Raw genomic sequence first — 27,681 nt, 5'->3', positions numbered from 1 at the left:
AACCAGCAATTTATTTGCTTTCAGAAGCAAGGAATTATTGTCCGTAACTGTCAGTTTTCCCAGATTATTTACTTGCTAATGAAGAATTGTAAACTAATATACAACGTTATCTGAGAAAAATGTTGTATGTGAAAAATTATGGCATGATACTGGTTCCCTGATTTGATTTTCTTGGATGCAACACTTTCTCAAGCTGTGAAAATTTTGCTCAGAGATTTGAAGACAGCAATATTTTTTACATGTAGAGGTGCATATGCACGTAAATAAAAAGGACTCAGTCCTTTCCCGTTGCTGACTTCAATATTTGGAAGTACTTAAACAACAAAGGAGAGAGAAACAAAATGGAAAGATCTGATTAAATAAATTTCACTGGAGTCTCTCAACCCATTCTCAAAAACAAACTTCTCCAGATAATTAGAGAAAAAAAAATTTAACCAGTCCTAAAAAGACTGCAATAGCAGCCATTGTGGAAGTCCAGAGACATTCTTCCTCCTCCTTCTCCTTGTTATTGGAACTAACCCTGGGTTCTGAAGCCTTCTATTATTTAGAAAGAAGGTTCAGTTTTTAGTAAACCACTTACTGTGTCTTGGCAATGGTCAGAGTTACTTTTTCATCTGAAGTGCAAGGTCATATTACTTCTCTCAAGAAGTTGTTTTCTTGAATCGTTCTTGGATGAGCTATGTTCTTCATGGATCTGGAAGGAAGTCAAGATGTCTTCTCAGGATCTTTTAAGGAATGTGACGAGCTTACCAAACCTTTAGGCAATGGGATCTTCTTCCCCTAATTCACTGACTGGCTAATGCAAGATCCTCCCAGAAGTTACAGAGTTGTAGAATGGCTTGGGTTGGAAGGGACCTTGAAGATCATCCAGTTCCAAACCCCTGCCATGGGCAGGAACACCTCTTACTACACCAGGCTGTACAAAGCCCCATCTGAATGGACACTAGAATGTCCCAAAAGAGTTAGGGATCATTCAGAAGCCTCCATATTATTGGAGGTAATCATATTCATAGCTAGGGATTGCGATCTAGATAGAGAAATGCACAGGAATATACGCAGCAATCTGAGTTTCAACAACTAGTGTGGAAATGGCTGTGACTGTACTGCCAATATAATAGTTAGATGCAGGAAGCACAGTGCTATGGGAAGATGTGTGCACTGTCTTTACTTATTGTTACTGACATAGTTTCAGTGAGTGACACAGGACAGATAGCCTTCAGAGACCCTTCTACTGTAGTCTAATTAAATCATCTTGTCAATTATGGTCTTTTAATTCTAGAACATTTAATGCTTTCTTCTTGTTCAGGCTGAGTAGAGAAAGTTACAGTATTAAATTTAGGTGGTCTGAATCACTTATTACACCATTGAGCTTAATAGTCACGTTAAGTTGTGTTACTACTTGGTTTCAATACACTTTAAAAATAAGGAAAAAAAAAAAAAAAAGTTGTGCTTTGGGGGATAGTGCACTCGCTCATCATGCCTTTTTCATGGTGGAATTACCATGAAATTTCAGTCAAGTTTTGCAACAATTTACCCAAGGTCTTTTACCTAAGGACTTTCTCTGTTCCAAGAGATTATTTCAGATTATTTCAGACGTGCTGCAGTTCTTGATGCAACTGAACATAACTTTGAAAGCTACAGTAATATTAGAGTATTGCACAGGTCTTTATTGATTCTATTGCAAGGGAATACATTAAGAAATTGGAAACGAAACTAAAAATAGTGCATTTTAAGGAGTACAGGTGGCTTCATGTTACATTTGAACATTGCATGTTTAGGATACACGAGACTTGAGGTCACTGAAATTTTGATTCCTAACTTCTCAATGGAAAAGTAAAGTCAACTTTACTTAGATCAGCAGTGAAAATTTGTGCCTGTCCTCCAACCAAGTTAACAGGGCTTCAAGAAAACCATATGCATTTATAGGAAAAGGTATTTTTTAACTTCTTTAATAATACCTTTTTGTTAGCATATTCTGTCTTCTTAACAGCACATTTGACTGATGGCTTAGAGTAATATAGCAGTCTTATCAGGCCTGCCTTTTTAGGGGAAGTCATTATGCTACTTCTGAAGTGTCTGCAGTAACCCATCAACATGGGTTATTGAGTTCTTAATACTGTGTAATTAGGATATATGTATGATTCTGCTCTTTGTCCAGCTTGTATGTTGCCTTCCCAGTCCCTTTTTAGATTTGCCAAGAGTAGGGATTGCATATAATTTTAAACACTAGCGTTTGAGCAATACAATGAGAAAGGAATATTGTAAGGAACTTTTCACTGTCATTGCTTTCTTATTCCCGTTAGTGAAGGTTAATCTTAAATCTGAGACAAATGAAATATCTCTGCTAAAAGGAAGCATCCATCCCTCTTAAGTATGGTGCTGTGTATCTTTTATCGACTAGTTAAACCTAATGAATGCCAAACTGTTCTCAGTTTTGGGAGTGTTTTGTGGTAATCTCACTAAGACATGCCTTAATATTTTTTCGTGGGGTTTTTACTGTTATATAATGTCTCATGCACTACACGTACTGAATTCCTTGGAATATATTGAAATTATGTGTTAATTATGGCAATTTTTGTCAGGGGCTGTATTCTGATATTTTTGTGGGGGTTTTTTGTTTGTTTGTTTTTTTGTTTGGTGTTTAAATAGTAGGTTAACTTGCAGCCAGTTGAATCAGTAACCCAAACTAAGCATCCATTGTTTTTGTTTGGTCAACTGAGTCCAAAAATAGGCTAATAACAAATCCATTCAGTCCTCTGTTCCAACAAAAAATGCAAGTGTGCCTAAACATGCCAGTGAATTCTTGTCTTAGGTTGCTTGTATAGTTGGCACCTATGTCTGCACATATGTCTTTAAGCATGCCAGATCTTTATCTGTGATGAATGCAACAGTGATTGAAGACCATACACTGTCAGATAATAATTTTTGGACATGCATACTGACTCATGTATTTTCTTTAGTCCTATCATCAGGCTGGTGAGAAAGTGCAGGAAATTTTGCCATTTTTCCAGCCCGCATTTCCAGCAGATATTTGCTGTATCCACTCTTGGCTGACAGGCTTACTTTAAGGTCCATGCCTATCCAGAAATCAGCACCTCATGCAAATACCCAAGAGTTGAGGCCATCTGTGAAATCTGCTTCTCATCTATCTATCATTAGGGTTTATTGATTGCACTGTCATTTTCAGCTATAATCTCTGATCAGGGTCAGTCTCTCCCATGAGTGCTGCAGCTTTCAGCCCACTGTGTAAATGATGAGCATGGACTCAAGGAGTCTTTTTGCAGAGTGTGCAGAAAATCATAATTAACAGCAGAAGTGACTAGACTAAAATAATTTTTACATGGCTGTATGTAAAATCCTGTTTTTATTTTAATTGCAGCTCCATAAGGTTTTGGAAAATTTAGTTGAGCTATGGGAATACACTTTTGGTTGAGTTCACTACACATTTACCTTACAGCTATGTCTACAATTCATTTATTTTTCCAGGCAATCTTTTCTTATTCATGTGGCAAAACATTTTTTAAAAAGTTAATATATATTTACCAGTTAACACAAGATTACTTCTTGAATTTATCTAGGCATGTTGAACTACTGTGTGATTTTTCCATCTCTTACTAATGAGTTGTGGCAGTATTCTGCAAATACAATGCCTTCATGAAAGCAGTAAGTTAACTAAAACCATCAGCAATCATACTTTTTTACTTTATTGGCAATTGTGAAAAAAGAAGTGCATACCTGACAATAAGCAGCTTGACTGAAGCTGGTTGTAGTAACAAGCTGTCTCTGCATTCAGCTGCAACAGACATCACCTAGAAGTAGCCCAATGCTGATACAAATCTCCTGATAGCTGACTTTGGAAAAGTCTGGCAAATTAATTAATTCTTTCTGTTCATCCTTTTGAATAGCTTATTATTGAAGACATTATTCTAAAGGAGATGCCAGCATGTCTTTTCTTCCTGTCAGTTTTAGATGTAAACTCATTTGGTATTAAGTATGTGAATTATGCTTTTTCACAGTCTAGGTCTGTGATAGTCACAGTCTAGGATGGGGGGGAAAAAAAAATCATGATATAAAATTGGCACGCTCCAGGCCTTTGTCATAAGAAATCAATTGGTACTGGATGAGGAACAGGGACAACTGGTGATATCTTCAATAGTTACAATAGATTGCAGAAACAAGATGATTTGAATGGAAAGAAATTATTCTCTTTTTTTTTCCCTAGCCTTACACTAGATTAAAATCAGTTGACAGAAACAAATGAGAATCTTTAACTGAAACTATATGTCAATGATAGCATGAAAACAAACCTAAGTCTGAAAGGTACTCAAAGCAGTTTAATTTGTCTACTTATAATGGGTATTAAAATAATAATAATTTTCTGGTAACAGTTCTGGGAAATGGTATACTCTTCCAGTATGTGAAGTAAGTCTCCTGCAACATGGAAGGAGGTCTTTATATCACAGAAGAGAACCTTGAAATTGTTTGGGTTGGAAGGGGTCTTAAAGATCATTCAGTTCCAGCCCCCTGCCACAGGCAGGGATGCCAGCCACTACACAATGTTTCTCAAAGCCCCATCCAGCCTGGCTTTGGACACCAGTACATCCCAAAAGATTTAGATAATACAGTAGCAAATTGGAGATAATCATATTGACAGGGATTGCTGTCTGCGTAGGAGAATGTGCAGATACATGCAGGAATCTGGGTTCCAGCAACTAATGTGGAAATGGCTGTGACTGTGCTGCCAATATAATTGTTAGATGCAGGAAGCACAGTGCTATGGGAAGATGTGTGCACTGTACTTATTGTTACTGACATAGTTTCAGTGAGTGGCACCAGGACACTAATACACATGACTTTATTTGAAGAGAAATCTTCAAAGAGTTTATGAAATCACAAGAACTAATTAAACAACTGATACAAAATTCTCTGTTTCTGAGCATATGTATTTGCCACTATATTTTAAACTTCGATCTGATATGTTCTCTATGCTGATAATTTATATTTAAGAACTTCCCTGGGCTGAGAAATGCTTGCATTATTGTGAAAAGTGTATTAAGAAATCCTAAAACTAGACTTTGAATTGTTAGTAGACCAGCTATAAATGGAAAAGTTTTACTTTTTTTCCTGCATTGTTTAGTATTTCATTATAAGTAATGTTTAAAAATAATCTATGAGGATCAAATGTTTGAGTTATTATGATTCTGTATGAAAATTGCATTTACGATACTTATGAACATTACAAAGTTCTCAGATGCTAATCCAGCAGAGAATGTTAAAGTAGAAGTAGTTGAATGCTTTTGTCTCCAGGAAATAGCAGGATTCCATTTCTTGTGGGTAGACACAAGTGAGTTTACTGCTACAAACTTAGCAAAATAGTAATTTCTGTTTTACAGTAGTTGAGGCTTCCAATATGCACTACTCAGTTGAGAATTAAATAATTTTGGTGATACTTCAGATTAATACTTAAGTGCTAACTCTGATTTGTTATAAGCAAGGCAGTTTTCATTACTTTCCAGTTTTGAAGTAGTACTATTGAGTTTTGTTAAGCAGTGTTGAAATTTCAGCAGTTGTGTCTACTCATTATAAAATCATGTAAATGAGCTAGCTTCTATTTCAAATCCCTTAATTTCTTAAAGGAAATGGAAACTTCTCTAAGCTTACAAGAATTGGTAGCAGCAAGTACTTTCCATCTATACTATGAAATACTGGACATTAGGCTATTTTTTGATGGGACACTCCTGTTGCTCTCTATTCTGTGCTTTACTGCTGCAGATAGTTTTTGTTGTCTCCACCCTTTCTCAGTCTCTTTTATTTTGTTTGCTTCTCTTATTGTATTTCTTGGTTTCTTTTTTGCATGTTACTCCTGTTTCTTCATGTTGCTTACCTCCTATAAAGCAATCTTGTCACTTCTTTTTAGTATACATGACTCTTCCTTTCTACCTGAGCATAAGCCAACTGAATTTTGAAAGTCCAGTGAAAAGCTATGTGGCCTCATTGCATAGCAAAATTCCATAGTGAGCTCTGGGAACTGGAAGGAAAAAGAAAAGAGGAAATTTTGATTATGCTAGTGAAAGATTTGTCTATAAGCAGTTCCAGGAGATCATGACAGATTAGATTAGTTTTAAGTAAAATACAGGGGAAACATTATTGATATGAGTTTTCTTGAGCTTCAAGAAAGACTTCCTGAAGAGTCATTAGTGTTGTTAGTATACATCATCTTTCTCATCATATTTGTCAGAAGAAATCATGAGGTTTGTTTTAATGAGTTTGATAGTTCTAATTTTTATGTAAGTGTTCTCTATCATCTTCATTATCGAATTATTGTCTATCCCACTAAGAGATCTTTGGACTTTTATCATTACAGAAGTGTCTGAGCAGACAAAGAGACATTTTTCTCACTTGTGCTTCTTCACAGGATTAAACAATATAATTAAAGCTGTGGTGCCGGTGACTTACTGTTCTTGAATAGCTCAATTTTGTTTCTGGAAGTAACAACACCATTTTGTGCCATTAGGAGTGCCTCAGGATATTTGTCTTACATTTTAATACCAAATTTAATACATATTTTATGTAACTAGAATAATGTGTTAGTGAGGAGTGGTACTCTACTTATTTGTCTAATTTTATAATAAAATCATAATGTTCTAACTTCTGTAAATAACAGACTAAATAGGGCCCAACTTTCCAAGTGAATAAATCTCAGCTTATTTAGTGACAGGCGACACATCCCATGCCAGGTAACCTTTTGTTCAGTCACAGAAGGTATAGCCTTACTTAGAGGTGTCAGACTATACTGCAATCATGTAAGAATCCAATTATCTTTTTTTAACTATTCCTACTTTTTTATTTTTTTTATGACCAGCCATGCTGAAATTTTAATGAGAAATCTCAGGCTTACCTCAGCAGATAGATGGCAGAATGAACATTTTTATAACTGGAATAAAAGCTGTTATGTTTTATCACAAGGCCTTCCTATTGTCTTGTTTCACTTCTGTAAGATAAGTAAACATAAACCTCAGAATAAATTTCAAGGAACCCCCCTAATTTTTTTATATGTATACATAAAAATCTATAGATACACATTTTTTTTTGTATTACATCTGCATATTTATTTCTCGGCTAGACTTGCTGATACACTCTGATTATGTAATATTTCCTGGTTACACAAATCATTTTTTCACATTTTCATTAAGCCTGAGTTCATAGTAACATTGAGGTCATCATGTTTTTGTAACACAACCATGGGGAGCACCTTATCAAAACTCCTTGTTGCTAAAGCAGCTTGACCTTGCATTTAATTTACTAATCAAAAGCAATCCTAGCAGTCAGTTCAAACAAAAATACCATATCTTTGTTTTCCTTTGTAAGTAACAAACAAGGTCACAGTAACTGGACAAGGGGAGGGCATTTACCAAACTGCTTGGGCCTAAATTTCCCCCTTATATTGCTGAAAATAAAATCTTAAAAGTAATTTTTAAAAAAGTTTTCCCCAAGTGAGAAATATTAGGCTTATTCTGTATTCACTGTACACTTTGTGTGCTACTCCAAGTAGTCTGGAGTGAGCTGCTGCTCTCAAAAACAAGTGATTAGCTGCCCTACTCCTGAACTTCTCATAAAGATCTTTGTGAGCCAGTAGGGAAAGGCTGTGGATCATTCTGTTATGGTTGTCCAGTGCCAGTCACTATTTTTTTCTGAAAATTTATGGATTCTGCTTTGGCATGAGATTGCATTTGCCACTATGACGGGAAGTAGACTGTTTGGTCCTTTGGAAATAAGCTCACTGGAAATGTGCCACCATCAGAAGGGCTTCTCCAGTATAGTCCTTGTTCCTTGTTTTTTGTCCCAAGGATCCTGAAAAATAAAGTACCAGAAGTGGATTGGGCTGCTGTTGCTGTTAAAATTAGTTAATAGCCTGGCACTGAAAATTCTCTGTAAAAGGGGGTAGCTGAGAGAAGGCTAAATCTGAAGTGAGTTGTTGTCATATGCTGCTAATGCACTCTGTAAGAAATTGTAAAAGCAGATATGTAGCACACGTTGCATAGGCAAAAAGACAAATTCTTTTTTGGAGTTCATTGAAAGTCAATCTTATTACAAATCCTATAGATTTGTAAGTATTGGATGTTTGGAATATTGCTATTTTTAAAATGTATCCCACCTGTTTAAAATACTATGAGTACAGGATACATGCATAGGTAATAATAGAGATCATAAATATTAGCAAATGTCAAGGACAGGTAAAATGCTAAATCTTAGGAGGAGAATTCGTGATCTTTGCAAATACCTCACACGCCCGAGCTACCGTCCTGAAAAATTATGGGTCATGACCAAATGAATGTAAGTTTCTTCATACTGACGTATTTTAACCAATTATGTTCAGGATTTTATTTTAAGAATTTACATTGTATATATGGACTGTGTTTCTTAAAGTTCTTGGAAGTTTTTTAAATAATTGCAATTTACCTGCTGCATGCTGAGTAAAAACAAATGAAATTTAATCTAATTCTTCTTAGATTATCAAAAAGGAAATGATGTTTGTAACATTGAACTTTGCATACAAGCTTCTAAAACGCGTAAGACCAAATACAGTCTTATAAAGAGGGCTTACCTGTTCACAACAACTAGCAAGGTATTCCTTTTCTGAGGGGTATTTCTTACTAGGAATATTTTGGGAGGCATTTACCAATACTGAATATGATCTACTGTGCAATAGATCTTTAAAATAATTTATGACTGTGTATAGTGCACATACAGTTAATGTGAAATAGGGCAATGGCTATAAATTTTAAAAGTTCAAAATTCTGTCTCCAGAGCAGAAGCAAAGGAGTTGTTTTACACAGGAAAGTCCTGAATTTTATTTAATGTAACTTGGAAAAAGTTATAGATGACCTAGCCATGTTTTTGATTATAGACTAAAAAAGACAGGTAGGTGGGAAACCAAATTCAGAAAGTTACTAGCTGTGGAAGCATACTACTTCACCTTACCAGAGACTGCCTTAACTGGAGATTAATATTAGATAGGTTCAGTCTCAAGCCAGTCTGTTTCATGTTAGATCATTGTGCAGCAAAGAATAATAGATTTAGATATAAGAGACAATAATAACAGGGGACATTGTAGCATAATCAGAAAAAGACTTTGGAGGAAAATGTGTCCACTGACTACATCTGTCCCTTGAGATGATTAGTGGGTACTGGCTCATGTCTGTTCTTCCCAAGCCTGAGACTCTTCAGAAAGATAGGTTGCATTCCTGCTGCATATAAACAGGAGTGTAGATGGTGTAAGCAGCTACATCAGAAGATTTGGGATTTTCACAGCATAGGTTTCCTTGTTCTTGAGCTGCTTTATCTCTTGAATGTGTTGTGCTGTTTATGCAAGCCATTGGTTTGTAGTAAATGCCTAGATGTGATGTCACTGTAACTTCACCACTAGTGAAGCTGTGATCCCAGAGTGCTTATATAGGGTTATCCTGGTTTAGGGAATACAGCTTCACAAGCTAACATGAAATGCTGTAATTTGGCATCTGTGATCCTATTATACTATGAAGTTTGAAAGAAACTGCTGTCTTGTGAAGGATGATTCTTTGTATGTTTGATTTCATCAAGTGTTATTCCTCACTACACAGAGTGTTGAACTTAGTTGTCCTGTTGAGCTGAGATCAGGATTGGGTCTTGAATTTTTCTGTCTAGAGCCTGGGATATCTGATGCCTGCTCTTCTGTTTTCTGGGCACTTGTTCTTACTGAGTAGGAGAATGATACTTTTCTTTAAAGTGTGCCAATCCCCAGCTCATACCTGAATAATGACTTCAGCCTAAGTGAGTAAAATCTGAGTCTTTTTGTGGCCAGTTGTAGAAAATATAACTGCAAATCATCCGTATTGAAAACAACCAGGTTTATAGGGGATATGTTCAAGGGGGGTTCCCATTTGTCTTGGGGTAGTATATGGAGTCTATTTATGTGGCTTTCTCTACTTAATTTTTATAACTAGCAATTGCAGTGCATAGGTGTCTACAGAGATTTGTGGACAGCCAGGGAAGATTTGTGGATTCCCTGACTGGTTCTAACAGCTAAATGTACATTGTGTAGGTCAGACTTGTTCTAATGATGTGTACAGCATTCTTAACCTTTACTGAGATGACATCTGTGTCAATCTCAAAATATTAGTCTACATGGTGATGGTGCCACTCAAGCCCTGCTCTCCACTGTGAGTGACAACTATTATTTGATAACAGAAGCCAGTAGAAGGGACAATAGCTCAGTCTTGAGCTCTTGCAGGTAGAAATGAATTATGCCTTTGTTACCCTTAACATAAAAAAAAGAAGATTTGAGAGGTGTTAGAGGTGCTGTTATCTCCAGTGCTGTATGTATGATAAATTTTGGAAATACCTCAGCTCCATCTTGCCCAAAAGTCTGTCTTTGACAGTAGCTCCCAACAAATGCCTAGGAAAGAACATAAGGACAGGAAACATCATCTTTTTAGTGACATTTCCTGAAATATTCTCCTACTCTCTTTGAGTATTTCAAGACTTACCAGAGCCTGTTGTCATGCCTTTGTATATGACTTTTAGACATATTTCCAGGAATGTGTCTACCTTACCTTTTCAATCTGGTTAAAATTTTAGCATGTGGGCTGTCTAGAAGCATGATTGCCTTTGAGCTGTTTACTCTTTGTCCTGAAATAATTCTGTACTGTGACATGTTTTCACTAGTTTCATACTCTATGAAGTCCCTATGAAAACAGGGAAAGAAGTCAGGCCCAGTCCTTTTCTCCCTCCTTCCTCTGGACCAGGAGTTTAGTCAAAGAATCCTTCTTAGGTCCGGTAAATTTCTTACCATCCCCTGGAAGTCAAACTGTTATTCGGTCTGAAGTCACTGGCCAGGTATCTTCCCATTAGATGGACTAGCATATGGACATTGGACACTGGCCAGCCATGGTCTGAAATGTGATCAGAGTCTGTGGAGGCAATAATATCAAACATTTTGGTAGCTGGACTCTGTTTCCCAGGCTTGACATCTGGAATCATGCATAGTGGAAGAAAAATGCTGCAAGCTGGAGTAATTCTATCTCAGATCACACATATAAATAAGATAACCTGCATGCCAGCTGGTGGTAAATGACAGTCTGTATTCCTGATAATGATGGCAGGAGCCATATTTCGGTGGTTAGGAGGAGAGGGTTTGGGATTGGGTTTTTGTTTTCATTGGGGTTTTTTTGTTGGCTTTTTTTCTGAAACTCTACAAGTGAAGGAGGAAAAAAGAAGGGAAGAACTGGTTTCTGTCTTCTGCCTTCTAACTGTTAGACCTGTACTGGTCTAACAGCTGTCTGTATTTTTGTAGTTTACCTTGAATAAATCAAAAAACTATACTACTGTAAATGGTGGATCTAGAAGGTCTTTCTAAAAGAAAGAAATGGAGAGAGCTCCTCTATATGGATGTATTCACTAGTTTTTTCTTTATCAGTCCTGAAGAATTTCTTCTTATAGAATATGTGGATTTAGAAAAAATTGAGAATACACTGAAAATCACTGCCCCCTTTTTTCCGCCCACTTTTTTTATTGTGCCTAGATCACCATGCATAGGTTGCCAAAACAGATTTCAGAATTCCTTGCACTGGTTCATTAAACAGATAAATTAATCGTACCTGATTTAAGTGGCATGTTCCTTTATGTTAATAATTCTAATTACATGGTTTTTCAGTTCTATGGAATTTTGGGTTTTTTTGACAGCCTCTTCTGCCTTTCTGTAAGATGCAAGCTGCTTTTTCTTGGAAACTTTTCTCTTTGTATTTTAGTGTGCATCTATCCCATGTAAACCTGAACATTTAAGCTGTTAATGTGCTCTTATTTGACTTAGAAACATCTGACTAGTTTCTAACACTTTAAAAGTAATCTTTCTATCAAAAATTGACAGTTTTCAACCTTCATTTTAATACTGCTACCCCTTTGATAGTTGTACTTTAATTTTCAGAAAATTGGATTCTAACTAAAAGCTTCTTTGCATTCTGTCAGTCTTTAGCATTGTCGCTCGTAATTTTGCTTCTTTGATGCATCTGAAAGTTTTAGATGCAGCTTTTTGACATTGATTTTGTTTTTCATGTATCCTGAGAAGATGAATTTTTAAGCTTCTGAAGTATGCTTCATGAAGGCAAAGCAGCTATGGAAAGAACCAGGTAAAGCAAATTATTTTGACTTGGGATGTGGCTAGTTATTTTTACTTTCAAATTTTAGATAAACCTTTTTGCAATTCCAGTTTTAAATTTCATTCTAGCTGTATGACATCATGTGTCCCTGCACGTGGAGAATAAGATCACTAAAAATTCTCTTGTTGATTCCTCAGGAAATTTTCAAGATATTCCCAAACCAGAAATTCAAGAAGCTAAGCAGCTGTGTCACAAGTAGTAGGGTTGTGAAAGGATAAACAGATGGCTGAAACTTGGAAAACAGAGAGTAAAAATACATGCTACATTTTTGCATTGTCTTTGCAGATACGCAGCGGTTTGTGCTGAGACCTGTCCGCATAACACAGATCTTGCACAATGCACATCACACGTCTTTTCTATGACAGCACTATATCAAAAGGGCTGTGTTGGGGTTTGGAGCTCTGAAGTTTGAAAATAAGTTAGAAATAGGATCAATTGAAAAGCTTCAGAAGGACCCTCTGAGTGAAGAGACAGTAGAATGGCAAATCCAGGTGATGGAAATGCAAGGCATGCTAGAATAGACTAGAACAGAATACTTCAGTCAGAAGGGACCTTCCATCGGTCATCTAGTCCAGCTGCCATGTTGTCCTTTTGAAAGACAGAAAATCCCTCAGTATGTTTTCTTGATGCTTTCTGCCTCAAAATACCATTAAAGAGATTAACAAAGAACCCCTTGGTTAAGCTTCTGAAGTTAGCTCTGTATTGTTATGTGCCCAACATAAAAAAGGATGTTCAGCCTTACAGAAAGTGTCCCTAGCTCTTCATTCTCACGGTGGGAAGTGGGTTCTGTTGTTTCAGTGTAGCAATTTGTCCTCGCATATGTGGTGCTGTGTTTGGAACCAGTTCTGATACCAGCACATGGTACCAGCCCATGGTGGGATCTAGATGATATTCAAGGTCCTCTCCAACCCAAACCAACCCATTGTAGGATTTTACTGGTACTTAGTGACCTCAGTACCCTGTGTTCTTTAATATCTCACCTCAGACATATTGCTGTAAAGCCACATATCAAGCACAGGAGCATTTTCAAAGTCTACAGTTGTGTTTTCAATTCACTGTTGTTTAATTGTAGGTTGGGTAGTGCCATGCCGTCTGCTGTCGTTAGAATACTTATGTGAGCTCATCAAAGAAAGGGGGGTAGAAAAGGCGAGTTTTTCTGTGTATCCTCTGCATCTAAGGAAGTGATTGAAGGTATCAGAAATGGTACAGAAGGTATGTTCTGTCTTGTGCAGTGTTAGTCGGACATTAGGGTTAGAGCACTCCTTCCATGGACACTGCAAGGGAAAACTTCATTCTTTTGTGGTAAGTTCTCCCTTTGTTAAATGCACTTGGGAATTATCCAAGGAAGGAACACTGTTACCGGTCAGGAAAATTTCCCCCCTTGATTTTGAAAGCTGCATTCATGAGAAGGGGCTTCAAAATGCGGCTAAGCAAGAATATCAGGATAAAAGGGGGATTGGAGATAAAACAGCCCTTTCAGCTGAGAAGTTGTGGAAGATGTTGGATGGTGTTAACAAAACCATCAGAGATAAGCTTAGTTTCTCTTCCTAGCTACAATGTGTGGTGTTTATGAATGCTGATAGGAAAATTCCCATATGTAATGCTGAATTAGAGTTTCACAGACAGGAGCGTGATGAAAAGAGTTTATTTTTGGGGCTTGAATTAAGTCCTGTGGTAAAAAGCTGTACAGTCATCCACTTCAGTGACAGGTGCAGGGTAGATAGTGAATACTTTGGTTTTATGCTACACTTTTTCCATTTTTTTGTAAATTAGTTGAAGCAGCTGGAAAGTAAATACTATATGAGAAAATTTTATCTCAAATGGAGTTCAATAGCTGCTCATCAAATAAAATTCTAACATGGAAAGTAAAATATTTATAGACAGTGGAAGACAACAATTTCTTATTTACAATTTGGGAAATTTCAATGAACTCACTTTTTTTTAAAAAAAGCTTTTCTAGGAAGTTAAATCCTTTCCAAAGGGGCTGTTTCTTTTCTGGTTATTAAAAAAAATAAAATGAAGTCATATTGTAACTATGTATGGTCCTGCTGTTTCTTTTATTGTTCTTATATTGGGGCTTAGATTCTAGCCCTGTACTGAATGCATGTGAAGACAGTAAGAGAACTCTGGCAGGCAGATTGATGTGATACATCAGGATGTAACTTTTTTCCCCCCCTAAGCTTTTCTAGAACTTCTGTAAATACCTTCTTTCACTTTATAGGCTGACTGCAGTTTCTTTGTCCAGGCACATTCACAGTTTTCTCTGTTTGGGCCCTCTTTAAGTCTGTCAGTATGAGGTTCTATGATTGTCTTGCAGCCATAAAATACTTCTCTGCTTCCACCTTGATTTCATATTGCTATAAAGAAAATGGGAAATGCAGAAAATGTTCTGTAGCTGTGGAATTCCCTGCATTACTATAGTTTGAGTCATTTATGAGAAGGTTTAGTTTCTGAAAACATTTCAAAGTATCTAATTTGTAAAGCTCTCTTTTGGAGATTATTGTAGTGTAGAGTTTCAGTGCCTCCATAAACACCCCTCTTTATAAAATCAATAACCTCCTTTTAAATATTATGTAATTTATTAAGTGAGAATCTGAGATTTTCATGTAGTTTTTTTCAAAAAAGGCTATTGTTCCTATTCATTAGCCTGGATTAACACAAATGTACCAGGCACATCTTTGTTAATTTCATTCTCAAAATCATATTTTACATTTTCATTATTAGAGTTATCCTCGATAAGAATTATCTCAACAGTTCTGTAGAAGTCAGGATTTTCTCATTACTCCATTGATCCTTAAATTCTGTCTTTCCTCTTAAGATTGAATCTTTCACTGTGCCTTAAAAGAAGCAAGATGACAAAAGCATCCATCTTTAAGAAAAGTTACAGATATCTCCAAAGGCGCATCACTGGGTCTAGCTGAGGTGGACTCAACTCCCCAAAAACGTTATACTATTCATACTCAGAAAAGCAGAAAAGCATTAAATCATGGAAGCATCTCTCACAAGGATGCTATTTATGGCTCCTTCCTAGAGCAGGTGAAACCAAGAACTTTAATGAATTGTGTGGGATTGGCTTAGGAATGAGGAGTGAGAACTGTTAGTACTTGACATCGTTACAGATGCTGCATTGCAATCTACAGAAAATTGGGAAGCATCCTTCAGAGATAGCTGGTTATCAGTAGTACTGCTTCTGCACCAAGCACATTAAATATGTATCTCAAAGTTTGAAATTGTTGGTGATTCTGAGAAAGTGACAGAGAACCTTCTCCGCATTGCTAATTATAATTATTCCTTCAATAGGCAAAAAAATAAAAAAAAAAAAAATAAAACCCTAAAGCTCATTTATACTTAGTTACCTTTTGGGAATGCAAAGTAAATATAAGGTCACTTTAGTTTATACAAACTTGACACACTATTAGTTACCAAGTGTCCATTTGGTTGTCTTGCTATTTTTTACCTCATCTTGCTAATCAGGGCTTTGCCCTCCTCTGCATTTGTTCCCTGGGACTACACAGAACAAGTGGTTTATTTTATGTGGTATTTCCAGTAAAAACTTTTGAAAAAAAATATTTTAAGGTAGCTACATTTTTCATAGAGGAATGCAAGTAAGCATGTAAATTTTGCTGTTTTCTAAGCACAGAAGTGGGACTATGAATCTGTCTTTTCTTGTCATATTTAATTTGGTAGTTTCTGAATATGCCATTTAAAAATTTATAAAGCACAAAATATTTTCTGTTATTTATGTTGGGGTTTTTTTTTTAAATTATAAATGAGTGTATAACACTCATATAAACATGAATTAGGTTGATATATTTTCTCTATTTTTTCAACCATACAATCATTAACAAATGCAAATTACCTGATTATCTCTACTGCTATATGATGATTTAAAGTGGAGCTATTTGACAGTGTATAGACCATGTACAAATTATTGTTTCAAATGTTGACTGCTTGGAAAGAAAGCAAGCTACCTAAGGTATAGACTTAGTATAAGAAGATGCATGTAGAAATAATGGTATGAAACAAAGCCCAATCTATTCTTTTGCAGTGAAAGACAAGTGAAGACTTCTCTTGCAGTGAAGTCAAGATCCTTGCAATGTATGAGGATATAATGTGCTACTTGAGCAAAGAGATAGAATTTAATGTAAAAGAGCCTCTGTCTTTTTGGCCCATTCTTTACAGGCTGCATTGTATGATTCAAAGGCTATACTAATTTCCTCTATCATCTTGGGGAAGGTGCTGCTGTAAAATGTTCAGTGTGTACAGTTTTGTTGCTCACAGAGGTAGTCTTTTACATCTTAAAGGCCATTCTCCTTAACCTGTAACTTGCACATTAAACATCAATAGCAGAAGTGGTATTTTTCTGTTGCAGATTGGGTACTAAACCAGCAGCCTCAAATTGCTCCTTCTTTGTTCAGGGTCTGTCTTCTGTGGTGGGATTTCCTCCATTAGTTTCTCTCAGAGTAAGGTTAAACTTTCCTACGGTACCTTACCAGCTGTTCATCCTGGTCTCTCAATGCATGGCCTTTACACGAAGTGTGGTTACAATCTGCCCCAAGGATTAAACAACTTCCCTAGCAACAGTGCAAACACATTTCTATTCAACTCCTTCCAGTTCCTGAATGTGTAACCTGAAGGTGAGTCATTGTCTTCACTTTTTCAGTCACTTGGGTATCCATATCACTGCAGGAAGAGTATTCCAATCTGCTGTTGGATGCTAAATATCACAAATGCAGTACTCAGTGTCTGTCTTTCCTGACTTTCCAGTCTTCAGCCAGCAACATACCCAGGAAAGCTGTCATGAAAATCAGTATGGCTGGAGGCAACTTCTCTTCTAGCCTCAGGTGTCAAAGTGTCAATTCCTCCTTGAATCAGTCTTAAAAATGTAAGGAGATCACAAATATCCAAAAATATTGTTTCTCTTCCTGTGCCATTCTTGGGAGAAAATCTGAATATAATCTTGACCAGACCTTTTCTCCCCAGACTATTTCAGTAGCAAACAAAACTGCCATTCTTTCCATTTGCTCAGTCCTGTGGAAAGCATTAGAGGGGTAATTTTGGGAGATACCTGTAAGTGTTTTCACATGCGCACATGACTGTATTAGGCCATATATCTGTTTTTAAAATGCATCTTCGTTACTTTTTTTTCTTCTTTTGGGGATATTATATAGAAGATAGACAAGGAGCACTAGATTGTATAAGAAGTAAGAACTGCTAGCTATTGTAAAGCAAGATCCCCTTGACTTAAGATAAAGCTTAAAATCTAAGCACATCAAGCAAAGTTAATGAGGAAAGAGAAGTACATCAAGTGTCTACTAGAACTTGCTTGAGAATATAAAAATAAAGTGATCAGGTATTGATGGTTTTGCTAAGCCTGGAATCAGATTCTAAGGTTCCTATGAGGCAAGTAAAATCAGTTCATTATAAAGTCTAACAATGATGATTCAAGAGAAAGGGCCCCAAAGATGTATGCACATTCTGAAAATCTGACAGGCACTGACTTCTTGTATGTTGCTGGTTATCCTTTAAGACCTCTTCCTGTCAATATTCTAGGAAATATCAAGGATTCTTCTTAGAAAGTGTTAGAAAAAGTAGAGATGGCTCTAAGTCATGGTTGAACTGGATATGCAGCTAGTTATACTGTGCATAAAAGGGTCCATTCAGTTTTGTACAAGAGCTGAGTAAGAACAATGCACTTTTAGACTGGTTATGATGCTTATCTGCTGGATTAATATACCATAAGAGAGTAGGTATGATAACCCACCCTTAAGGGGAAGTGTGGTTCATCACAGTAGGTTGGAGATGGCCAGACAGCTTTATCTTAGGAAATAGACAGTGAATTCCTGGAAGTTGTTTTCTGCTGGAGGGGCTGATCTTTGCCTTGGCTTTGTATTTAGCCCTGCAACCCTTTTCTAACAGTTGATGGACTGGCTGTTTGACTGCACAGCTGAAAATGAAGCAGCTTGTTTGTGTAGTTATCCAGACAGTAAATAAGATGATCATACCAACTAGGATGCAGCTGTTGTTACTTCAGCTGATGCAAAGCCAATGAAGTGTGAGAAGTAAAAATGTGACAGTAAATGTTTTGAGAAAATAACAGGGAAAAAGTCTTTTAACCATACATTCTGGTTATGGTTAAAATGAATGTATTCCCTACTAGTCAATTACTTTGACTCGTAATTGTAAAACTATTATGAATCACAAGTTCTCTAGAGGAGAAACTTGGGCATTCGGTAATAATGTTTCTTACTAAAATCAAACAAATTATCTCCTACTTTGCACAAGTAGAGAAGCTAAGAAGAGCCTACTTCATTTTGTTATCCATTTCTGTACATTCTTTATTCTTTATTATTTTTCAAAGTAGCCCGTTAGAATGGGATGCCAAATTATAATAAACATTGTTCCAGATAGCGCTACTATTATTTCTTGTTTAAGCTGATACAACTCTTTGTTTTGCAAGTATATTCAAACTCTGCTCGATGAGTTGGGATGTCATATTCTTAAAGACTGCCAAAATTTATCTGTTTACATCTGTCAATTTTAAGTCAACACTTCCATTATGGTTACCCTGCTTGCTGTGGTTGCCTAGAGCTCAGCCTCGAGGATAACCCTTCAAAATACTAGATAATTACACTATTCCCATAGTTAATTTAAGCATTTCAATCAAACAGGAAATAGCTTATAGTCTGTTCCCTGGTTGATTATAGTTTCTTCTGTATTAAAAGGGCGCCACTTAACATTTGCTTGCTTATGCCAGATGGCAAGTTCCTAATTAAATTCACTTCTCATGTGCCTAATTTTTCAGCTTGCATTTTGGCAAAGCTAAAATTTCAGTAGGACAAACAGATAGTTGAGGTATATTAACAATATTATTATTGTTATTTTTACAGTTTTTCGTATGACTAATGGTATTATTATTATTATTAAGTGAATTACGGTAGCTCAAAAAAGATCTTATGGATCAAGAGCTGTTACTTCATCTTTGGTACTAAGGCTCTGCTTCAATACACTCTCAGAATACCAAAACAGATTCTTAAAATTTATTTTCTCTATACTTCTACTGTTGCTCTTTAAGGGCTGTTCAATATTTTTCCATGGAAAGTAGGAGCACAAATTGCTATTTTATTATGGTGGTTGATAAGAGGAATTGCTTGTCCATTTTCTGCTTTCTTTGCATCAGCCTTCTTTTTGTCTCCTCAGAAACATTAGAAGAGGTAAAAACTCCTGAGCTATGTGCTGAGCTTCCTTTGTGCACCTGATGAGGACAATCATCTTGATCTAGAAGAGTGACTCTGAATTAAGTACTTCAGTCTTGCATTCTTAAATATGCTTCAGTAGATTCTTCATGGAGTGGTCTTGGAAAATCATCAATTAAATTAGACTTTTAAATGTGTAGTGGGTTCACCCTAGCTGGATGCCCAGCACCCACCAAATCTGCTCTATCTCTCCTCTTCTGAGCTGGACACAGGGGAGAGAAAATATAATGAAGGTTTCATGGGTTGAGGTAAGGACTGGGGAAGATCACTCACCAAATACTGTCATTTGGAGAAAACAGACTTGATTTGGAGATACTACTGAATTTATTACTAACAAATTCAGAGCAGGATAGTGAGAAGTAAAAACAAATTTTAAAAACACCTTCCCCTACCTCTCGCTCTTTCTCATCTCCATCTTCTCCTCCTCCCTAGCAGTGCAGGGAAATGGGGGTTACAGTCAATTCATCACGTGTTGTTCCTGCCACTGCTCAGGGAGAAGAGTCTCCATTGCTCCAGTGTGGGGTCCCTCCCATGGGAGACAGTTCTCCACAAACTTCTCCAACATGAGTGCATCCCACCGGCAACAGTTCTTTGCAGACTGTTCCAACATGGGTCACTCTTCCATGGGGTGCAGTGCTTCAGGCACAGCCTGCTCCACCATGCTGTACCTCCCACAGGAGCCCACAAGTCCTGCCAGGAAACCTGCTCCAGCATGGAAGCTTCTCTCCACGTGTCTGTAGGTCCCTGCCAGGAGTCTGCATGAGCTTCCCACGGGGTCACAGCCTCCTCCCAGGCACCCACCCTCTCACTCCAGTGTGGGCTCCTCCATGGGCTGCAGGTGGATCTCTGCACCACTGTGGATTCCCATGGGCTGCAGGGGCACAGCTGCTTCACCACAGTCTGCACCAGGGGCTGCAGGGGAATCTTGGCTCGGTGCCTGAAGCACCTCCTGCCCCTCCTTCTACACTGACCTTGGGATCTGCAGGGCTGACTCACTTATGGGTTTTCACCCCACTGCTCTTAAGCCACAGTTACCTCTGCCCAATAACTGGTTTGTCCTCCTTAAATATGTTATGCCAGAGGCATTACTGTCATTCCTGATTGACCCAGCCTTGGCCTCTAGCACATCCATTTTGGAGCCAGCTGGCACTGGCTTTGTCAGACATGGGGGGAGCTTCTGGCAGTTTCTCACAGAAAGTCACCCCTGTAGACCCTGTGCTGTCAAAACCTGGCCATGCCAACCCAATTTGTAACTGTTTTGTTAACCAAAGAATGCCAGGCCTTGCCAGGCCAAGGTGTGGACTGTTTTGCTGGGTTGACTCTGTACCCGTATAGTACATGTGTTAACTATTTCTTGGGAATTTAAAAGTGAGTGACTCAGTTTCACAGTCAAAAATGGAAATACTATTAAATACTATATATATATAATATATATATAATTATATATAATATAAAATATTATAGAATACTAGCTAATATATCTGTGGCTTAGGCTGTTTTACTCTGTAGCACAAAAAATGCTTTTTATTGTGTCTTTTCTCACCCTCCACCCCATTTTTGGCATTTTAAAATGCTGGGTTTTTTTTTCCCTGGCATTCTTTTAGTGAGTCATAGGGTGTAGTATGATTTTGATTGCAAAATTAATAGTAATCTACTTCAGAACAGCTTTTCAATGGGAACTTGTAAAAGGAAAAATCGTTAGTCATTCAACATTTTATAGGACAGTTTTAAAGGAAAAGTATAATGTTTTGGGAACATTGCTTTTTCTTGGCTACCAAAAAAAAACACAGGAGATAATCAGTATTGGATAAAAGCTTTTCCTACACTGACTGCAAGACATTAATTCATTCAGTAGCAGCGAAAATATGTCTGATTTCAGAGAACACATAATTTGGTTATATTATGGTGTACAATGTGCAGATTATTGAAGAGCAGCATGTCCTTTTGTCTATTAGCAAATTCATTCTACAACACAGGTTAGTATGGCCTAACCTGGGGGCTCTTTCTTCTTCTTGATGTGTTCTATTTGTAAGACCGACTGTATCAGTTAAGACCTCAGGAGGAATTAGAAAACATTGTCATTCCTTAGGGGCATATAAAAATACTCTAAAAAAGTCAATTTCAGAAATCACAAATTTATCAAGGAGTAAAAAAGCAGGAAGAAGCTCAGTGAAGGTCTAAGAACCTGCAGCTCCAGAGGAACAGTTAAGAGGAGAAATTGCTACAAAGGCCACACAGCTGCAAGTCAAATTTCACAGGTGATAAAATGGAAACCTCCTTGAACTTCAGGTTTTTGCAGTAAAATTACTGAGGGGACAGAGATCAGGTCTAAAAGGAGGGGTTCTCTGAGCAAAGAATAATGGTCAAATCACTTGTTCATAAGCATTATTCTGTTTACATTCTGTCTCATCAGGCTGCTTTCATATTCTCCATTTAAAAAAAAAATTTAAAAAAATAGTATAATCTTGATATTTATTTTTAAGAGCTCACCATAAAGGAAAGTTTGAAGCAGATTCACTTTAAAGTTCTGTTTTATATGCATAAATATAAACACAAATCGTCTATAAATGGCTCATGTCAACTCAGGTAACTTTCTTATACAGCTGAAGCCTTCATTATTCTCAATTCCCTTTTAGACCTAATATGCATCAGAATATGTGAACAGAAGAAGTCATGTTAAATTAAAAAAATTTGCAACTTTTGTCTAGATTAGCGCTAAATAAAATTAAAGAAGAAATTCATTATATTCTTGTTTTGGTCATTCACTGATTTATATTAACACCTTCATTTTACTTGTATCAAGATTTAATTAGGTAAATTATTGCATTTTACATATTAGCTAAAACATACCTTTGGATTAACTCCCTTTTCAATTCTATTTATTTTCTTCTGGTAGCTTTTAAATGTTTGTTTTATGGGTTGGGGGTTTTTTTGCAAGAACTTTTGATACTTTATAAGCTGAACCTGTGCAACAAAAAAATTTAAAGAAGTTGTCTTTAGGTGTCATAACAAATTGTTAAGAGTCTGTTCAGCCAATCTTAATTATTCTCTTTCTTTGAGCATACATTCTGGTCTGTACTATGACCATCCTAAAAATAACTTTTCCCTCTTGGTTAACAAGGAAGAAGCATTGTTTTAATACTGTATCTTTATAGTATCAAATAGTATTCCATCTTTTTGTCACTTTTATTGAAGTTTTAAGAAAATTACACTAATGCAGATTCCTTCCATAATTTAATAGTAAGTTGCTCCAAATATAAAATAGGAATCCACTTAATTCTGAGCATTGGGTCTGTCAGGGCATGTGTTCTGGGGCAATGGTTCCTGTTACAGGGTTCTGGCCAGAGCACTGTCATTTGCATATTTTTGCTTCTCTTCTTCTAAATCTTTTGAAACTGGAGATGTTTTTCTTGTGTGCCTTTCTTTTGTTTCTGGGAAGATGCATAGTGGTACTGAATGAGAAAACTATTCTAACTAATGAAGTAGATACTGAATAACTGGATTTAAACAGAATTTTATGTGCTTTATATGCTTTTGTTTCAAATGCAAATTAGATAAATTCTTTCTTTCTCAGAATTAAATATATACTATGTTACTGAAATATAACATTTAATAATAAAATGTCAGACTTTTATATCTCACAATCACCAGAACTTTTGTTGGTGAGTAGAGACAGAAGTAATAAAAATTAAAGAAGATAAGAGAAATAGGAAGAAAGCAAATGAGAGTGTTAAACTCATCGTATTTTTTAGGGTTTGTATCTGTACAAGCCATTATGCAATACGAAAAGATGGGTACAGAGGCAGTGCTTCCAAGACCTAATAAACCTGTTCTACCGTGGAGGGACAGTCATTGCATTTTCTGTTTCATACAGCCACCTGTGCTGGGTGCTTGCTGTGTGTTTCACTTGAATGCCTCAGAATTCAGATATCCCAAGGCAGACTGGACCATCCTGCTCTGGACATTCAGTGCATTTCAAGCATTGTTTTTGCTTTTAGTAAAGGCCAGATGATATAAGAGGAAATGTTTTGACCAGGGAACATGAAATGTGGTTCTCTGTTGGTTGTCAGTGCTGTTGGCATTTGTTGTAGAAGTGATTTGACATACTGTATGAAATAGAATTGTAAATACACAGTTCTGCCTGTCACAGAGTGCTCACTGATGGAGCTGTGAGTAGGTGCACAATGAATCATATCTTAAAATAAAAATCCCAATGCACAAAATAGCACAACTATTAAAAAGTGCTTTGCTCCACCCTCCTGTCCAGAATACTGGAGAGTCTGATATGAACCAAAGTATATGTTTCTGTATGTTTTGGTAAGTATACTAAAGGAAAAAACTTTTCTGATTTCCTTCCTGAGAAAAAGCTAACAATTAACTTCCTCAAGCTAATAGTATTTGTACTTCATGCTTAGGAGGATGCTTGAATTATACCAACAATGCAACAGGACAAATTCATTACAAATCTTCTTGGACATTTAGTGTTTAGTGGGTTTTTTCCTCCTTGATACTTAGGCAACATTTTCTGCTTTTAAAGTAGTGCTGTAGCAAGGTCCCTCCATTGTGTCTTCCAGCCTGCATAAGCTGCAGACTCTAAATTCATCTCTTCAGCCCGGCTCTTTGGAAGGGCCTACAAACGTGAGCTTTCTTGTTTGCTCTTAGAAGATAAATTTATCCCAACTAACCTATATTCCAGGGCAGCTGTTAGGCTCATCTTTGCACAGAGTGCAGTGGTGAGCACAGAGTACACATGCAGCTTTTCACTTGTTGCTTCACAACTTAATCTCTTTAAAGATTCATGCAGAATTATACTCACAGAAATGAAATCTTTTTTAATCAGATAGTGTGAAGATGCAGTCCAAGCAGAAAATACCATTTAACACATCCTTCCCCAAAAAAAACCTTAACTAGCCCTCTGTGACAATTTGAAACAGTTCTATATAAATTAACTTTGTGTATATGTGAATTTGAAAAGAGATTGAGTAGAACTGGTGAACAATAAGTGAAAAAGATTCTTCTTCTGGACCCACTGAGTGTACTGGAGAAGAAAGGTGATAGAATGCATCAGTGGGATGGAGAAAAGGAGTGTGGCAGCAAGGAACAGAAACCTAGCAGCTGAAGCAGCAATTGAAACTGTTAGAGTGATCAGGTGATAGACCCATAGCCAGCTGTTTATGCTCACAGGTGAAAAATGTTCCTGGAAACCAGATCTGCCTTGCACTGACACACGGGGCGGTTGGGCTTACAAGATCTTTAATTTTCATATTATCTTGCATAGGACTTTTCATATTTTTCTTTTTTAGATTATTGTTGTTCATTCTCTAATAAAACATAGATATTCTGAGTTTCAAAACTGTTTTGAACCTCCTTATATATATGTAAAAGAATGGTCTAAGCAGATCTCCCTTAATGCCTTATATTTGTGGGTTATATGTTTGTATTTTAAAAGGTTCCTTTGGAGTATTTTCCACTTTGGAACTCTTTAAAACAATTGCATTTTTATAGATTTAATTGGTGTAAGAGTAACTTTCAAGTGTTTCTTTATATGGGAAAGATATAAGGCACTTGTGGCTCACTTTTTTGCTCAGGTTTAGAAGATTATATCCCATTTTAAATATTCAGCAGACCCTATCCTTAGGAGGAGACAAGGTCTCAATCTGTCAATAAATGAACAGCAGTCCTATCCCTTAAAAATTTGAAAAGCACATTCAACATAGCACATTCAAAGTGCTCTGGAGGGAAACACTAGAAAAATTCTTTTCAACACTTCTTTCTTGATATCACACTGGAGCCTCTAACATAGTGGGAAGTCAGGAAAATGGGAAAACATCAATTTTGAGATGGTGATTTTTCGGTGGCATCAGTATTTAAGCTCATGAGTAACTAAAATGCCCAAGAGCAAGAATAGAGGCTACTTGAACATTTTCCCTCTGTTATTGGTAGTCCAGAAATGTCTGGTAAATAATTACTCTTTATATTTTCTGGCCATTATTAAAATTATCCCTCACTTTAGTTGTTTTAGAATTTGGTTTATTTTTTGTTTTGCATTCATACTTTTTTCCCCCATGGTTTTCACCATTTTATCTTTAAATTTGATTTTGCTACACTGCTTGACCTTTCTGAATCTTTACCAAAGTATTTTTTAATGCTTCATATGTCAAAACTCCTGTTTCATAGAACCTTCTAGGTTGAAAAAGATCTCTGCTATCATTTGGAGTTACACATCTGCACAACCTAATTTTAGTTACTTTTAGTGTTTTCCACATAATCACAATATTTCAGATAAATTCTGTTTCCTATACAGGCTACAATATTCTTGTTTCCTAAATACCCTTTGCTTATCACAGCCTTTAGACATCTCACAGACTTGAAAAATACCTGACAGGACTGAATGTCTTCTGTGTCCTTTCTAGTTCGATGAATTACTTAAACTGATACCTCATAGTGTCTTCTCCACCACTGTGTTGTTTTGTACTTTGAGGTTAAATAAGCAGATTTCTTGGGATCTTACAGGCATACACTGAACTTTTGTTAAAGGAAAAAAAAAAGAGAGGGAAAAAATGTAGAAATGGTTAAAATAGCAGAATATTGAAACCATAATATCTGTTTGTTTTTTTTCCTGAGATGAGTTTGCAAGTGCTTCTAGGTAGTCAGGTGCTGGTATGGGTGCACTCTGACAATGTGAAAGATAAATATGTCTGCTTAGTTACCTTTCCACGACTAAGTCTCCAGCCATTGACTTTTGAAATCCAATTGAAAAGGAGGTTGGCAGTTTTGGGGTGAGGAATGGGATATCAGCATTCTTGAACTGTGCAGAAAATTACTTGAGGGAGAGAAAGATTTAAATTTTGTACAAATGAAATGTAACCCCATAACTGAAGTTACTGTTCATTATACTAATGGATTCCAATCTTAAAGTTGCAACAGAAATATTTTTTATTATTTTGCACATAGATTTTTGACAAAAGTTTATTTCTCATTTACTGTAAACTCTGCTTTCATAAGCATTTGACATCCAAACAGCTGTTGGGTGTCCGGCATTTCATTTGTTTGTGTCACAGTTTTAAACTGAGTGAATTTTGGCCTATCACTTGTAAGATGTTGTCAGTTAAAGCAGTGACGAGGGCAGTTCTTGAATATATCTTATTTTTTCTCCATACTCAAGTAAAATTTTGCTTTCTCTTTCCCTTCTTTGCATTTAAATAGGAAGACAGCTGCCTTCAGATGGTACAGAACTCACTGACAGTTGCTCTTGCCTCAGTCCTGCTTCATGAGAACTTCAGAAGTTACTAACTGAGGTATTTATTTGTTCTTTTCATTTTTTTCAAGTTTTAACTTTTCAGAAATTAGTTATGGGGAAGAGCAAGACAAAGGAGACATCTAGACCAGTGATGAGAAATTGTATATGGGAAATAGCACAAAGTTCTGTCATAAAGAAAGCTATTGGGTGATGGGATCTAATCTTTCAAAAGCTAGGCACTATGTTAGTCAGCCTTTTTTATATGTTGAGAAATCAAATAACTACAAATACGTCAAAAGAAAACATGTTAAAATGCAGTTAAAAACATTGGGGTTTTGAGGATCATGTACCCAGTTTTATCTGATCCTATGATTTTCTCAAAGAACGGGCAAAAGATTTTGCAGAAAATCCCTCAACATGAATACCCAATTACATAAATAATTACTAAATAATGAACCTTTCAAAACTGTCCATCATTTATAGGTTTCTTTCTCTAATACTTGAACAGAATTTCAATTGAAGAAAACCTTTGGTATTAACACAATATGCAAATGCTTTCCTCACACTTTATCTTTCATACAACCCTGAGATTAAATACAAAATCCATTTTAAAAATATTGATAAATACTTTTATTAGAAATATTTGTCATTTTTGAAAGATATCAGTAAATTAATTTCTTTGCAGAGAAAAGAACACCATTTGTATATGTAAACAGAGTCTGATAAAGGATTTATGGCCTTCATGAAGAATTCATGATGAGAAAAAGTATCTTGTAAGCCTGTGACCAGATGGATTTGTGTCAGTCCTAAATTTATGATCTGCAGCTGTTAAATGTGTGATAGAAGTCTCATCTTCTAAAGCATGATGACAGTGTGAGCACATGGCTGAGAAAAGGGAAATATAGTGCATTGAGAAATGAAATTGTCCAAACGTGGGTGATGACTGCAATGCTTCACATAGCACAAACCTTTTATTCTGTAAATCTTGCTA

At 36.4% G+C, this 27,681-nt stretch overlaps 1 protein-coding gene across 12 annotated transcripts in view; it reads left to right on the top strand.

Annotated features, from left to right (window-relative positions):
* Positions 1-27,681, top strand: part of SGCG (sarcoglycan gamma) — a 106,869-nt gene that overhangs the window by 5,339 nt on the left and 73,849 nt on the right. For 6 of the 12 annotated variants that reach the window (XM_086881839.1, XM_086881834.1, XM_086881837.1 and 3 more), the window contains exons 2-3: positions 12,104-12,164; positions 26,657-26,748. The gene's annotated coding sequence lies outside the window, so the exon portion shown is untranslated. The remainder of the gene's footprint in view (positions 1-12,103; positions 12,165-26,656; positions 26,749-27,681) is intronic. The other 6 variants (XM_086881831.1, XM_086881828.1, XM_086881833.1 and 3 more) reach the window with 1 other exon arrangement.

The sequence above is a fragment of the Cyanistes caeruleus genome, chromosome 3 (assembly GCF_971803275.1).
Source record: "Cyanistes caeruleus chromosome 3, bCyaCae1.hap1.1, whole genome shotgun sequence".
NCBI lineage: Eukaryota > Metazoa > Chordata > Aves > Passeriformes > Paridae > Cyanistes > Cyanistes caeruleus.
The sequence above is the reverse complement of the archived record's forward strand: the minus strand, read 5'-3'. Positions and strand labels throughout refer to the sequence as shown.